The sequence below is a fragment of the Palaemon carinicauda genome, chromosome 10, assembly GCF_036898095.1.
Source record: "Palaemon carinicauda isolate YSFRI2023 chromosome 10, ASM3689809v2, whole genome shotgun sequence".
NCBI classification, from domain to species: Eukaryota; Metazoa; Arthropoda; class Malacostraca; order Decapoda; family Palaemonidae; genus Palaemon; species Palaemon carinicauda.
The window spans coordinates 29299903-29318099 of record NC_090734.1 but is presented as its reverse complement, the minus strand read 5'-3'; positions in this window follow the sequence as shown (position 1 = coordinate 29318099).

Sequence of the window (18197 nt, the reverse complement as noted above, 5' to 3'; positions counted from 1 at the left end):
AAAGGATGGTCAGAGTTATGAAAAATCTTATGCAACATGCATAATGAACTAATTGAACGACGGTGCCAGAGATTAATATCTAGATCAGGAATAAGAAATTTAATAGACCGTAAGTTTCTGTCCAACAAATTAAGATGAGAATCAGCAGTTGAAGACCAAACAGGAGAACAATACTCAAAACAAGGTAGAATGAAAGAATTAAAACACTTCTTCAGAATAGATTGATCACCAAAAATCTTGAAAGAATTTCTCAATAAGCCTATTTTTTGTGCAATTGAAGAAGACAGAGACCTTATATGTTTCTCAAAAGTAAATTTACTGTCGAGAATCACACCTAAAATTTTGAAAGAGTCATACATATTTAAAGAAACATTATCAATACTGAGATCCGGATGTTGAGGAGCCACCGTCCTTGACCTACTTACAATCATACTTTGAGTTTTGTTAGGATTCAACTTCATACCCCATAATTTGCACCATGCACTAATTCTAGCTAAATCTCTATTAAGGGATTCACCAACCCTAGATCTACATTCAGGGGATGGAATTAATGCAAAGAGAGTAGCATCATCTGCATATGCAACAAGCTTGTTTTCTAGGCCAAACCACATGTCATGTGTATATAGTTTCAAACAAATGAAACCAAAAAGGGGACCTCTCCTCTCTACGTTCCTCCCATCCTGGCAAAGGACTCAACCGAGTTGGGCTGGTACTGCTAGGGTGCCACAGCTTACCCTCCCCCATTATCCACCACAAATGAAGCTTCATAACGCTTAATCCCCTACTGTTACTACCTCTATGGTCATTCAAGGCACTGGAGAAAGCAGCAGGGCCTACCGGAACTGCGTCACAATCGGTCGCCATTCATTCCTATTTTTAGGATGCTTGTTTGCCTCTTTTACATTTATCCTCATATCACCCAGAGGTTTCTTCAATCCATCCATCCACCCAAACCTTGGCCTTCCTCTAGTACTTGTCCCATTAACTTCTGCATTCATCACCTTCTTTAGCAGACAGCCATTTTCCATTCTCTCAACATGGCCAAACCACCTCAACACATTCATATCCACTCTAGCTGCTAACTCATTTCTTACACTTGTTCTCACACTTACTATTTCGTTCCTAACCCTATCTACTGGAGATACACCTATCATACTCCTAAAACAATTCATGTCAAACATATTTATTTTTGTCTCTCTGTCACTTTCAATCCCCACAACCCTGATCCATACATCAGTTTGTACAATCACTTTCTCTTACAAAACTCTCTCTACATCCATGCCCAACCCTCTTTTTTTTTTACTACTCCCTTAACTGCTCCCAACACTTTGCAACCTTCATTCACTATCTGAATTACATTTTCTTCCACTCCACCATTTGCTGGAACAACAGACCCCAAGTACTTAATCTGTTCCACCTTCTCAAGTAACTCTCGTTTCAACATGACATTCAACCTAGCACCACCTTCCCTTCTCGTACATCTCATAACCTTACTCTTACCCACATTAACTCTTAACTTCCTTCTATCACACACCCTTCCAAATTCTGTCACTAATTGGTCAAGCTCCTCCTCCAGATCTGCAACTAGTACAGTATGATTAACCTCCCATTCATGGTCATTTGCCTATACCAGTTTCAATCCTCGTCCAAGCAATCGAGCATTCAACCCTCTCACCATTCCATCAACATACAAGTTAAAGAACCATGGCAACATTTCACATCCCTGTTCCAGCCCCAATCTAACCGGAAACCAATCACTCACTTCATATCCTATCCTAACACATGCTTTACTACCTTTGTAAAAACTTTTCACTACTTGCAACACCCTTCCACTAACTCCATATAACCTCATCACATTTCACATTACTTCCCTATCAAATCTATCATACGCTTTCTCCAGATCCATAAACGCAACATACACTTCCTTACCTTTTGCTAAACATTTCTCACATATCTGCTTAACTGTAAAAATCTGATTCATACAACCCCTACCTCTTCTAAAACCACCCTGTACTTCTAAGATTGCCTTCTCTGTTTCTTCTTTAATCCTATTGATCAGTACTCTACCATACACTTTTCCAACTACAATCAACAAAATAATACCCCTTGAATTACAACACTCATGCATATCTCCCTTACCCTTATATAGTGGCACAATACATGAAAAAACCCAATCTACTGGTACCATTGACAAAACAAAACACATATTAAACAATCTCACCAACCATTCAAGTACAGTCACCCCCCCCCCCCCCACTTTCTTCAATATCTCAGCTCTCACACCATCCATACCAGATGCTTTTCCAACTTTCGTTTCATCTAGTGCTCACCACCCCCTTCCTCTCTTGTAATCTCTCTTATTCTCATCTCCCATCACCGGCACCTCAACACCTGCAACAGCAATTATATATGCATCCCTATTATCCTCAACATTCAGTAAACTTTCAAAATATCCCACCCACCTTTTCCTTGCCTCCTCTCATTTTAACAACCTTTAATTTCCCTCTTTCACGGTCTCTTCAATTCTTGAGCCAGCCTTCCTCACTGTCTTCAGTTTTTTTCCAAAACTTTCTCTTTTTCTCTTCATATGAACGACCCAATCCCTGACTGCACCCAAGGTCAGCTACCCTCTTTGCCTCACTTACCTTGCACTTTACTTCCAAATTTTTTTCTCTATATTTTTCATACTTCTCTACACTATTACTCTGAGGCCATTCTTCAAAAGCCCTCTTTTTATCTTCCACTTTTACATTCACTCCTTCATTCCACCATTCACTGCCCTTCCTCACGTTGCCTCTTGACATACACATCACTTGCAATCCCAACAAAATTTTCCTTCACTAACTTCCACTCCTCCTCTAAATTACCAGTTCCTCTTACTTTCACTTCATCATATGCCACTTTCAACCTTTCTTGATATTTACTTTTTACACCCGGTTTTATTAGCTCTTCAACCCTCACTAGCTCCCTTTTACATCCACCTACTCTATTCCCCCCGCTCTTTTGCTACAACTAATTTTCCTTCCTGCAAAAAAATTATCAGAAATACCGTTAGCTATACCCCTAAACACGTGCACATCTTTCAATCTTCCAAACATTCTTTTAGTTATCAGCACATAATCAATTAATGACATTTCTACCACTCTTCCATTTGCCGCTCTTACCCATGTATACTTGTTTTTATCTTTCTTTTTGAAAAAGCTAGAACTTATCACCATATCTTGCTCAACACGCATATCTACCAGTCTCTCATCACTCTCATTTTCACTTGGTACACCATACTTCCCAATAACACCTTCTACCTTTCCAGCGCCCACCTTAGCATTTAGGTCACCCATGATAACTACATAATTCCTTCTACCCAGTCCTTATACACACCTAGTTAATTCATTCCAGAAGTCATTCCGCTCTTTTTCACTTTTCTCACAACCTGGTCCATACGCACTGATAAAAGCCCAACATATCCTACACAACCTAACCCTTACCCACATTAACCTAGACGATATTTCCTTCCATTCCACTACTTAACCAGTCATCCATTCACTCAGCAATAAAGCCCCACTCTCTCTTGCTCTTCCCATTTCAATCCCAGACACTCTACCTGACATTTTACTAAACATCACTATATCCTTCCCTTTTATCTTTGTCTCACACAAAGCCAATATATACATCCTTTTATTGCTAAACATACTTCCAATATCACATTTTTACTCTCTATCATACTATATCCACGCATATTCAAACACCCAGAAACTAGAGTGCGTGAGCAGTCACTCTCCCCAAGCTCCACCTCTTTGATGCTCACAGGAATGTAAATACAGTTGAGGGGGTTTCCAGACCGGTCTTCCCATCCCTTTTAGTGGCCTCTTACGTCACACAGAGATACGTTGGCGCTATTCTAATTGTTTTTAGGCCCGGCGGCTATATATATATATATATATATATATATATATATATATATATATATATATATATATATATATATATATATATACATATATATATATATATATATATATATATAGATATATATATATATATATATATATATATATATATATATATATATATATATATATATATATACATATACATATACATATATACATTTATATATATATATATATATATATATATATATATATATATATATATATATATATATACATATATATATATATACATATATATATATATATATATATATACTTATATATATATATATATATATATATATATATATATATATATATACATATATATATATATATATATATATATATATATATATATATACATATACATATATATGTATATATATATATATATATATATATATATATATATATATATATATATATATATATATATATATGTATATATATATATATATATATATATATATATATATATATATATATATATATATATATATATATATATATACATATATATATATATATATATATATATATATATATATATATATATATATATATATATATATATATATATATGCTTGTTAGCAGTCATCACGTATAATTATTGAAGAATGTCTAAAATATGATAAGGTTATTTTCAAATTATTTCAATTGCGTATTTATGTATGATAATTTATTAGTGCTTATGATACTAGCTACAGACATTAAAAAAAATAATTGAAATTACGATTACATTGAGAAATATTGTGTATATACCATTATAACCTGCTAACATGTGAAAAACTTATTTACTTGTCCTGAACAGGTCTTATTTTTTTAGTAGTTATTTTTACCCTTATTCTTCATCCTGAATTTAGATAATTTAACTCAATTTTTTTGGGGGGTAGAGCTGATTTCTATGCTGAAGTTGTTCTAATTAAAAAAGGAGAGTCATGAATTGGTAAATTTGGATTAGATACAAGGAATGGTAGAGGAGACATAATTGTAGAATTTACGAAAAGACGCAATCATCAAATCATTAACACCATTTTATTTTCCTGGACTCCTTTTAGATACTATAGATGCGGTCTGGGCAAACATTTGGCAGTAATTTTAGTCTTCATGGAGTGGTTTAATTGTTAAAGATGCAGTCTGAGTAAAGATATAGCATTTGTTAGAAAGGAAAACAGAAAACTAATATAGAGAAGCCAGATGGAGGAACGAAAACGTAAATATGTATTTCAATGAAACAAAAATAATTAATTTAGTCTTTTAAGAGTGCTAAACACGAGCCAAGAGATCATAGAAGGGGGAGAGCCAAAAGTTGTCTAGATTTGAGGAACGGATGACGTGAGCTAATTTTAAGAAAAAAAAAACTTATATTAATAGTAAAATCTGGTGAGTTTAGTTTAGTGGTTAGAAAAAGAAAAAACAAAATGCCCTTAGCTACATGATGGAATGGATGCAAGTAAAGAACAAATGAACGTTGATTTATCAGAATTTATATAGGGTTCAGCTCAAGAGATAGGTGAAAAATTCCTTATGTAAGAATAAGGAAAATTAATCAGAAAAGACCAAACACCTAATAAAGAACAGTTTGGAAGTTAAGGTATATTTCAAGAGAGATAAAATAATATTAGAAACCTCGAGGTTCGTAAATACTATCAGAAAAAAATAACACTAAAAAAGGAAAAAACTAAAATTTAAATAACCACTAGAGCAGGCTTGCTTTAAAACTAGGTATTAAGTAACTGACCTTATCCATGCATCTAACCAGCACCAATAACCACTATATATGGCATTTATCGACAATGAGAAAGCTTCTGACTATGTCAAATCAAATGTAAGGCAGTAATGAAACCCCTTAAAAGACTATGAATAGATGAATCTCATGTAAGAATACATAATGATGCCCTTACGGGTAATACATGAATCGTAAAACTCACTGAACTTTACACAAATGGTCTGCAAGATTGTTCTATACCTATAGCTTAGAAAAACATTATCATTATAGCAATTTATTAGAAAGGAAGACACGAAAGACCTGAAAAAATTACCGCATAATAAGTCTACTCACCGTAATATATAAAATATTCACAATAATCATATAAGGCCGAATAGAAAGACAGAATATAATAAACTAGAAGAGCACGAAGCCTTTAGATGTGAGTATTCATGTAAATACCCGCTAATAGAAAATTCAGAAGTAATGAAAATCCTTTAAAGACAAGGGATAGATGAATCTCATGTTAAAACACTCGAATATTGATAAGGGAATTATGGCAATCCTTAACAACACGAAGCAAGAGAGGAAATATTAATAGGCAAAGATATAGAAAGGAACACCACATTTTTCATAAACTATTACATTTATTCTTTTACCATCCCATTACAGGCTCATCATTGGGCGTGTTGTCGATATTGATCATAGTGCAAGAAAACAAGGGCACCACGTGAATGTTTCCTACTTACCTCCTCGAAGAGACTGTCAAATATCCTCCCTACTCAAACCAGCTACTACAAAAGTTGCACCTCAATGCTAATACAAGCAAAACCAGAAAGTGTGTCTTCCACATAAAGAATCAACAGGAAAAGTGAAAGCTAATAGATATAATAAAATGCAGTTAAAATTAGCCAGCATATTACTCCCATATACTCTGCCTAGGTATAATCATAGACAGAACGCTCTCACTTAAGGAGCAAATATATAAAAGCAAATATAGAATAGAATCTAGGGACAACCTCCTCAGCAAACTCGCCAACACCTGACGAAAAACACACCCTAACTTTGACAGATACCCCTAGCACTTTGTTGCTCTAATACGAAGTATTGTGCACCTGTGTGGACAAGATTATGCATTACCCATGGGTAGACAAGAGCTGAATAAGTCCTGTATGGTTATTATTGGTAACCTAAAAATAAATGGCTCTACTATCTTTACACAAAATAGCCAGTATTCCACTACAAGAAACACAAGTAAATACTGAAAAGCATGATAAAGGTAATGACCTTAGGCATCCACTTTACAATTGTCAGGAAGCATGGCGAAGACTGAAATCTTGCAAAAGCTTTACAGCCCTGAATGGGCTAGAACCAATCCGTAGAGCTATTCATAGGCTAGGAAAGTGGGAGATAAGTGACTGATGGCTATCCATTAGGTGCTGCTTTAGTCCTAAAAAATCCCTTCTAAGTGGAATAACCTTCTCTAGGGAGGACTGGGTCCTCCAAAACAGAAAATGGGTAAAAGTAGGCAAAACTAGAGATAACCACTGAGAATGCGGATAAGCTTCAACTCCTAAAGCCCATGTTGGGCAACACCATAAAACAAACGAGAACATCTTTCGAGAGAAACCAACTAGGCCTTATTTCTCAAATCGAATCCTCAGAGGCAAAAAAGAATGCCCTCCTCTTGTTTCGAAACTGGCGCGATAAGTAATAATGATTATAGATTATTCACTGCATGCCGAGAGGTTTAAAAAATTAAGATTCCTAAAATTTAAGAATTAACATTAAGGGAATAAACAGTACCTTCATAAATAAAGGTGTGTAAAAGACATAGTTGTAATAAGTGAAGATGACCTAATTTTAATTCCAAGTACAAAAAACCTGAATTCGACAGGTATAAGTACAGAAAAATTGTCATTGACTTTTATCTTTCTTCTTGGCCAAGTAGTATGTCACGGTTCATACAAGTTTCCTGGACCAGGGTTTTTTCCGGCCGGTCAGAAGCTATTGTTTTAGTGGGATTGTGCCTTGGGCTCTGATCTAAAAGTCGTTAAGAGAATCCAGACATTAATGTATAAAAAGCTATATGGCTTAATTGATTATGAAAAACATGTCTAAATTTGCAAAATTTATAATTAATCGAATGCACAGTCACAAACCTACCCATTAGCTACGATGGTGTAGATGGGTTGATTTCAGTTATAATTACAAAAAACCTAAATTCGAAAGGTATAAGTACAGAAGAATTGTCATTGACTTATATCTTTCTTCGTGGCCAAGTGGTGTGTCACTGTTCACACAAGTGCATGGACCAGGGTTCGATTACCGGCCGGTCAAAACCCATTGTCTTTGTGTGATTTTGCCTTGGGCTCTGATCCCAAGGTAGTTAAGAAAATCCAGACATTAGTATATAAAAAAAATATAAGCAAAATTTATGCAAAATTTATCATTAATCTAATATCAACTCACAATCCAAACATATCAATAAGCTTCGAGGGTGAAGATGGGTTGATTTCATTCCTATGTAAAAAAAAAAAAAAACATTAATTCCACATGTATAAATACAGATGAATTGTCATTGAATTTTATCTTTCTTCGCTGCCAAGTGGTATATCACAATTTTCCTCGACCAAGGTTCGATTCCCAGATGGTCAGAAGCTATTGTCTTTGTGTGATTTCTTCTAGGGCTCTGACCCCGAGGTCATAAAGAGAATTCAGATATCAATGTATCAAAGAAATATGGCTTATTCGAATATGAAAAATGTCTAGATGTGCAAAATTAATCATTAATCGAATGCCAAGTCACAAACATACTAATAAGCTACGATGGTGAAGATAGCTGGATATTAATTCTAATAACCACAAAATCGTGAATTAGACATGTATAAGTAGAGAATAATTGTCATTGACTTGTTTCTTTCTTCGTGTCAAAGTAGTATGTCACTGTTCATACAAGTTTCCTGGACCAGGGTTCGATATTCGGACTGTCAGAAGCTATTGTCTCTGTGTGATTCTGCCTGGGGTCTGATCCCAAGGTTCTTAGGGAATCCAGATATTAATTTATAAAAAATTATATGGTTCATATGAATATGAAAATCACGTCTTAATGTTCAAAATTTTAAATTGATCAAATGCCATGTAACAGACATACCAATTAGCTATGATGGTGAAGATGGGTTTATTTTAATTCTAAGTACAAAAAACCTGAATTTGACAAGTATAATTATAAAAGAATTGTCATTGACGTTTATTTTTCTCTGTGGCCAAGTGGTATGTCACTGTTCATACAAGTTTCCTGGACGATGGTTTGATTCACGGTCGTTAAGTGAATCCATATATTAATGTATCAAAAACATATGGCTTATATATATATATATATATATATATATATATATATATATATATATATATATATATATATATATATATATATATATATATATATATATATATATATATATATACACACATATATATATATATATATATATATATATATATGTATATATATATATATATATATATAACGGAATTTGAGCGAAGCGAAAAATCTATTTTTGGGTGAGATAGCCATGACATCCTGATGGAAGGTTCCTTTTTGGTAGCTTCCTTGGGTATATTGACTACTAGGATATTCCCAGAGAATTAAACCACATGTTATCACAGAATTCTTACTTCTGGAGCGAGTATCCTAAAGGTTTCCCTTTAAGACATCGTATATCAACAAGGGAACGCATGTATTAACACGCCACATAGCTATCTGCACCCCATTTAGAGTTAACACTTTGATATGGAGGGGCGGAAAATAACTGGGGAGCCGTTCCACAGCTACACTCGTCCGTGGCTACTTTTGGTACTCGAAACGTAAACAAACGGGCGCCATTGCTAAATGACGTCACGTCCGTCCTCATCCTGATGCCAGCTGCTTGTTAATCTCCATGATACAGCAGGACAGGGCGGGGCCTGAAAGGCTGGACTAGAATAGCAGGGAGGGTCCATCAGTACGTCATGGCTATCTCACCCAAAAATAGATTTTTCGCTTCGCTCAAAATCCGTTTTTTGGTCTCAAGCCATGACGTCCTGATGGAAGAGTACCAGAGAATCAATGTATCGTGGTAGATTTCCCCTTATAGAGTAAGTGCCAAGAGCTTTGAATAAGGGTAAGCATTGTGACCTCGATAGAGGTTCCGTGGGGATGCAGCTTCCTGCCCCCCTGGCAGAGAAGTCCCCACGGTCCAAACCAAAATTCAATGTGGTCATCGAAGGGCTATTCACCTTGCAGAGAGTACGTGAAGAACTCGGAGACAAGATGGAATGGTCGATATTCGTGTAGGAACATTCTCAACAATAGATAAGTGGTGGTTAGGCACTATATTCCATGGCTAGAGAACAGTCTGGTCTCGGAGATATGGCACAAGTAAGTATTTAATTAGGAATATTACACAGCATAGGTGAGTATATAATACGGATAGAACCTATTATTCTTCCTAATTCAAGAGAAAGGGGATAATGAAACTATGACAACCATGTATTTCATAGTATGAATAGGAGCGGAGAGAGACGCACAAGTAATGAAATAGAAATTTTATTTTACAATTTCTGGATATCGTAATAATAAATGCAATAAATGATGTAAAGTTAATTTACAAACAAATTATAATGTACATAGAAATGAGAAGACTTCGCTCTTGAATTTGAAAGAAAATTTCAAATTATTAGAAAGCACAAGTTCCATAGGAACGTCAGTCTTTAATAAGCAAAAAAAAACACATCATGCTCTAGGCATGTGGCACTCATGTGACGACTATGACATTTCACCTTGTAAAGAAGAGTCTATGAGAAACACTAAGTGTCCATGAAAACACTATGTATCACGCGAGGGTCAACATAGGCACCCGAAGAGTTAAAGTCCCAAGTAACTCACTGTTCTCTGCAGAGTTAACTGCAGGTTTCATAACACTACCTGCGGCTACCACGAAATGTTTGACTTCATGCACTTGCTTCGCGTAGTGCTTGAAGAAAACGCGCGAAGATTTCCATCCTGTGAAGCTCTTGAGGCTTTCGAAATCCATGCTCTGGAAAAAATTCAGAGACGATGCGACTTTTCTAGGATCGTGACCTGCGGGTGTACTGTCAGGATCCGCTCTGCGAATGAAGTAGGTGATTATCGCTATTAGTTGTTTCAGTGACAGGTCGCTACCCGATGTTTCTCCTTTGAAGAGTTGGCCTCCACCAAAGTCTGAAGTTCTCTGAAGATAGACCTTGAGGCTCTCTACCGGACATAGAGAGGCATCTTCTTTCAGGGGACAGATTCTCCAGGGGCCCAATCTCTTGGTGGGTAATTCATTTTTCGCGAGAAACGTCGGATCGGGGAAGAGGGTAAGGTCTCCTGAGTCTGTAAACAGGTTATGACCCTCGTCTCTCGATAATGCCACTATTTCGCTGACTCGGGCTCCTGAGGCAAGAGCAAAAACAAATATAACTTTTTGAGTCAGATCCTTGAGAGGGCACGAATCGTTGTCCAAGTTGGAGGCAAAATGGAGCACCTTGTCCAGGGACCAGGAGATAGGTTTTGGTGGGGGTGCTGGGCGTAGACGAGCGCATGCCTTTGGCAGTTTATTGAAGATATCGCTGGACAGATCAATCTGGAAGGCGTACAGTAGTGGTCTAGTCAAATCCGATTTGCAGGTAGAAATCGTGTTGGCTGCTAAGCCCTGTCCATGAAGGTGAATGAAGAAGGACATGCAAAAATCAATGGTGATTTCCGTAGGATTTTTTGCCTTGACGAAAGAGACCCACTTTCTTCAGGACGATTCGTATTGCCGTCGTGTGGATTTGGTCTTGTATTCCTCGAGGAAGTCTAGACTTTTCTTCGAGATCCCAAACCTTTTCTTCGCGGCTAGGGAGAGAAAATCATGAGATGAAGGTCTCTGACTTTCAGTGATGAAGCGAAGACAGTCGACTTCTGTACTTGCTGGGAGAGAACTGGGCCCGGGAGAGGGATCAGCGTGGGCTGTAGCTCCAGGACCAGGGGGTACCAATTGCTCCGGGGCCACTTGGGAGCCACTAGGGCCGCTGTCCCTTTGAAGGTTCTCAGGTTGGAGAGGACTTTCAGCAGAAGGTTGGTGGGAGGGAATAGGTTGATCCTGGACCATCTGTTCAAATCCAGTGACATGGCGTCCACTGCTTCTGCCTTGGGGTTCTTGTACGGGGCCACATAACGAGGAAGTTGTTTGTTGTCGCTCGTTGCGAAGAGATCGGTCTGAAGTTCCGGGACTTGGTGAGAGATGAAGGAGAACGATCTTGCGTCTAGAGACCATTCCGACTCTATCGGGCTTGTCCGAGATAGAGCGTCCGCCGTCACGTTGCGGAATCCATATAGGTGAACTGCAGACAGGTGCCATTTCCTCTTCTCTGCCAGGCGGAAGATTGGGAGAAGCACCTGATTTATCTAGGGCGATCTCGAGCCCTGACGATTGAGACATCGGACTACCACCGAGTTGTCCAGAGTCAGATGAATGTGGATCGAGGGAGGGGGAGAGAGTTTCTTCAGGGTGAGAAGGACCGCCATGGCCTCCAAGATGTTGATGTGAAACGTCTTGAATAGGGGAGACCATGTACCTTGAGCCTGTTGTTGGTGGGAGTGACCTCCCCAACCCTCCAGCGAAGCGTCCGTGTGGAAGTTGAGTGATAGAGGTGGATGTTGAAGAGGAATGGACCTTTTCAGGGCCTTTGCTTCCGACCACAGCTTTAAGAGTAACCGAAGTCTGTTTGGGAGCCGTCTCTTGAGGTCTCTTCGAGCGATGGATGCAGAACGTCTCCAGACTCCCGCGGCATCCTTTAGCTGTGCACGCAGCACTGGGTTTGTCACTGAGGCGAACTGTAGAGAGCCTAGAACTTGTTCCTGCTGACGTCTTGAGATCCGCTTGGATTTCAGCAGTTTTTTGACAGACCCCGCTATTTCTTTCCTTTTCTTCTGGGGAATGGAAAGGCGGTGTGACTAAAGATTCCACTGGATTCCTAACCATTGGAACTTCTGAGCTGGAGAGAGGCAAGATTTCTTGGTGTTTATCTTGAATCCTAGGTGTTCTAGAAACTGGGTGACCTTGTTGCAGGATTTTAGACAATCTTCGGACGATGTCACCCAGACCAGCCAATCGTCGAGGTAGGCCATCACCTGGACGCCACGGAGGCGGAGCTGTTGAACGATGGCGTCTGCCAGCTTGGTGAAGATCCGTGGGGCCACGTTGAGCCCGAAGGGCATGGCCCTGAAAGCGTAGCTTTTCCTTTGGAGTCAAAATCCTAGGTAGGAGGAAGCGTGGTGGTTCATTGGAACGTGCCAGTAGGCATCCGCCAGGTCTATTGAGACCGTGTAGGAACCTTGAGGCAGAAGGGTCCGTATCTGTTGAAGAGTCAGCATCTTGAACTTGTTGTTCGCTATGAACTTGTTGAGGGGGGATAAGTCTAAAATGATTCTGAGTTTGTCGGAGTCTTTCTTGGGGACGCAAAACAGTCTCCCTTGGAACCTGGTTGACTTTACCCTCCTTATCACCTTCTTGTTCAAGAGTTCTAGGACATATTCTTCCAGGAGGGGGGTTGACTGTTGGAAGAATTGCCGGAAGGATGGTGGTGGTAGAGTCCAGCTCCAGCCTAGACCTTTCTTGACGATGCTGTGTGCCCAGGGATCGAAGGTCCAACGATCCTGGAATTGGCGGAGTCTTCCTCCCACCGGAAGCACTTCATTGCTTCTGGCTTCCCGAGGGTTTGCTACCTCGGCCGCTAGCTCCCCTTCCTCCTCTGCCTCTGGAGGGATGGTGAGATGCATCTCTGCCTGCACCTCTGTTTGTGCCTCTACCTTTGGGACGAAAGGTAGTTGACTGCTGCTCAAATGCAGGGGTGAAGACCGGCGACTGTGACAAGTCCGGTTGGGTGACCAATTGAAAGCTCTGTTGAGGCTGAGCTGCCACTTGGGGAGTAGTGGATCCCGGAAACTGCCGTCTCTGTTGACGTTGCTGGGGTTTTGGTTTGGTAGGTCTCCTTTTAGGTTGAGGGCCGTCGTCCTGAGAGGATTTACTTTTCTTTGACATGCCCCATTTGTGGAGAAGGTTCCTGTTCTCCGTGGCGGCTTTGTCAGTGATCTCTTTCACTAGGGAGGAGGGAAAGAGATGTTTTCCCCAGATGTTGGAGGAGATCAGCCTTCGGGGTTCGTGTCGTACTGTCGCATTAGTAAACACGAATTCACGACAGGCTCTACGAGCCTTCGTGAAGCTGTACAGATCCTTTACTACCGTTGCCAGATGTGTCTTGGCAAGGACCATGTAGTAGTCAGGGACCCTAGTGTCACCGGCCATGACTTCGAGCTGTACTTGGAGGGACAGAGATGCGGCGAGCCTTTCCTTCGTATCATGTTCCCGACGAAGGAGATGATCGTTAAGTTTCGGGAGGTCCTCGTTAAACTGACGACCAGCGACGTCAGGCTCTAGTTTCCCCACCACGAAGGTTGACTGGACGTCTTTCCAGTGTCTAACATCAGGGGGAGTGGTCAGGGAGAAGGGCCTGCACTCCTCCAGTACAGGGCAAGGTTTCCCTTCTTCCACTGCCTTATGTACCGCAGTGAAGGCCTTTTCTAGAAAGAGGAAGGTCGCATCGTCTGGTGCGACGAAGGTCGGGTGCTTTTTGCTAAGCGCCGGCAATTTCGAGCAGGTGAAGCCCCTACTTTTCACCGCGTTGGCTAACATAGCCTGGGCCTTCGGGAGATCGAACACGATAACCTCCTTTGGTTCGGTCTCTTCTTTAGAGGCGGGTTCGGACCTGAGTCGGACGTAACAGTCCGGGTAAGCCTCAAAGTTCGGGAAGTATTCCACTTCTTCCAACGCGATCGAGCCGACCTTCTCACTGATAAAAATCTTGCCCGTGGTGATCGGCATGTGCTCGGCATATCTCCATGGGTTAGTATCCGAGCATGCAGGGAGGTCCTTAACCGAAATCCTTTTCGGTTGCTTCGAACTTCCGAGGTTGGACCTAAAAAAGTCATGCGTCTCGCGAAGTTTCTTATCCATGAGAGCTTCAAGCATCTTGAAGATCTCCTGAGTGCTGGTTAGGGTAGGATCCGGGGTAGCGGATGTAGAAGGGAGTGATACATCCGTCGGTGTAGGAGTTGGTGCAGGGGTGGAAGCTGGAGCGACCTCATGCTCTGAATCAGGGTATTCCACCTGATCTTCCTCATAGTCGAGCTCGTCGCCCATGAGGTTCCTCTCCGTGGTCTCCGACACTTCCGACATACGGTCCACGTTGTCGGAGTCTATACGGCACTCATGCATGGACTGAGCCATGACCACATCAGGTTCTACCACTATCTGGACGGTGGCAATCTGATCACTAGGGACCACCGAGTCTTTTGATGCCTTTGGGAATAGCAAGGCCCTCAAATCTTCGGTAGCGAGATACGGTCCGATGGCATTCTTCTGGAAGCCACCCACCCACTTGCGTAGCTTCTCTTGAGCATTGTCCCTTACCTCCGCTGAAGGAAGATCGTCGAACACTTCGACCAGACGACTCTTGCAGACTGTACAGTGCTGCGGGTTCCAGAATTTCAGGTCGCCTTTCTTATTGGCGCAGGGGGCGTGGGTCCGACACGCCGTGTGCCCGTAGAAGTTCGTGCGCTTCACTCCACAGAAGTTGTGGTCACACTTGATGTACTCCTCCTGTAAAAGAAAGAGATTATGAGTATACGGAAGTCATATGAATGACTTACATTACTCTAAAGTTAAATTTTAAGTAGTTAAACTTTCACTTAACATTAAATAATGCAAGAATATTGTAATGTTAAAGAGAGGAGCGGGAAAGGAAGTAGATAGACACATACTTGTGCATCCCGCCCAGCTGGTTACCGTAACCTTATCAATAGGCAATTTCATTTGTGACCAAGGACACAAAAACGGAAATCTTCATGGATCACCGTAGAGGGTAGAAGATAATTCTAGCAGAGATTGCCTGCGAGGTGTATCAAGGACTGAGACCACTCAGACCCTTAGAGTAAAGGGGGTAGCAGAAGACCCCATATAGATTTAGGTTCCGGCAACCAGCTGCGCTAAGACACACACAGTATGCTGGAAATTTGTAATATGCAAGAAGACAGCACAGCCACCAATAGAAAGGTAAGGCAATACCTATCCATCGGATTAGCCAAGCTATCTGGTTGCGGTGTAGGGCTATCAGCATGTAGCCAATAGCTAGTAGAAGGGGTGCAAGTCCCTTGGTGCTTCCGGGGGGCGCCGGCAGACCAGGGGCACGCCGGAGGCCGCGCCAGCAGGGTTTATGGCATTAAGGTAGACACTTTGAGGATTCAGGTATAATGCCAGCTTGGCGGCCGCCGGCACAGCGGAGGCACGCCGGCGGGAGGCGTCGGCTCGGCTGCCGGCTTGGTGACCAGTTCATAAGATAAGGCAGAATTGGATAGTATACCCAGACCGCCGGCAATCACTGCTGGCACGCCGGAGACCGGCCCGAAGGGCGGACAACCGAAACTAGGTAATGGATAGGTGGGCCATCGGCTGTATGCCGACGGAAGGCGGCAGCCCTCCGCACACGGAAGGCTGTCGACTTAGGGGAGGGAGGGTATCACAGGAATGTGTCACCAAGGGAAGGGCGGTATCGCCGGCAGTAGAGGCGGCAAGGGACCGGCACCAGGATAGGTAGAGAGACAGAAGGAGGGATTGGAGGGGTAAGATCACATACCCCTCTGGCATCCCACCTGAGTGAGTGTACTCATGATAGGAGTGGGTCCTATCACCCAATGGCAGGGGGCCGGCAGTCGGCCGGGTGCCAGGGTAACCCAAGGGAGGGTTAGGGTACACCCAAGAGGGGGGAACCCCTGTGGACAAATCGCTTCCAGTGGCTAACCCCATAGGACGCTATGAAGGGTATATGTACCAGAGCGGCCTGCTCAACAGGAGTTCAAGATAGCCCTATCGCTCCACCCAAAGGAGGAGTTGTAGGACTAGGGACAGATGTGTATAGGCTAGCCTATGTATAGGCTAGACTATGCCAAGGGATAGATAGGGAGGGAGAAGAAGAGGGGTCTTCCATAGGGGAGGCTCTTGTACAAAAACGGCCACCAAGGAAGGGAGGACGCTCCCTAGCCTAGGGTAGGTAACCTGAATGAGAACGGTGCGCGGGTACCGTCTCAAGCTAAAACAGTACAGAACTAGCCCCCCCCCCCCCCCGAGGCCTAACCTAGATAAGGAGTTTTAAATCCCAAGCTAGGTAGGCTGAAAGACACATCGCAAGTTGCATGGAAGGTTAAGTAACCTAACCGAAGCAACTGAGGAAGGACAGGCCCTTCCTCTTTCTCGGACACAACCCTAAGGGGGGTTCATTCCCTTAGGGAGGACAGAGAAGCAATAAATACTCTGATACGGACATGATCCCCCTATATAGCAGGGGGAGCATGGCCACACAGAGGGAATGCCCATAGGCAGGGAATGAAGGTAGCATATAGGGGTCCTACATTTAGGTTAGGTTAGAAAAGCACACAATCAAACCGATCCCCTATATGGTCCCTGAAGGCGTAAAACACTTGCATCACAGTAAACAGTATGATAAATAATGCCACTATCTTCATAACTTAACCTAGGATCACTGGAATATATCATGCATGAACACTGGTGCTAGGCAATCTGGCCTAGGGGCTAAGCTAGCAATCTAGTATGGGGTTAGGCGATGACCGGATAAAAGAGCGTCAAAACACGATATATGAAGTTCCTAGCTATGAAGACTAAAAAACTAACAATATCAATTAGTTAAGAGGCCGGAATAAGCTGTTCAGGCTAGCTATATAAGAAATGCTAGAGAACAGCGACGCCATAAAATGGCGTGTCCGGTAGCAGCACAGCTCAGCCAGAAAACATGAAATATCTCGAAAAGTATAAGTTACTTTACGGTCAGAGCTTATTTAAACAATACTGGGACCTGGTACTCAACTTTCCAGAAGAAAGCGAGGCTGAAGGTAGCGACATTACGAAGATGCAAGCCGATAAAAAAGCACAAGGGGAAATCCGTCTAAGCAAGGCAGCTACTTGCAGAAGGATGAGGACGGACGTGACGTCATTTAGCAATGGCGCCCGTTTGTTTACGTTTCGAGTACCAAAAGTAGCCACGGACGAGTGTAGCTGTGGATCGGCTCCCCATTTATTCTCCACCCCTCCATATCGAAGTGTTAACTCTAAATGGGGTGCAGATAGCTATGTGCAGTGTTAATACATGCGTCTCTGTTGATATACGATGTCTTAAAGGGAAACCTTTAGGATACTCGCTCCAGAAGTAAGAATTCTGTGATAACCTGTGGTTTAATTCTTAGGGAATATCCTAGTAGTCAATATACCCAAGGAAGCTACCAAAAAGGAACCTTCCATCAGGACGTCATGGCTTGAGGCCCCCCTCCAAAAAAAAAAATTTATATATATATATATATATATATATATATATATATATATATATATATATATATATATATATATATATATATATATATGTATATATATATATATATA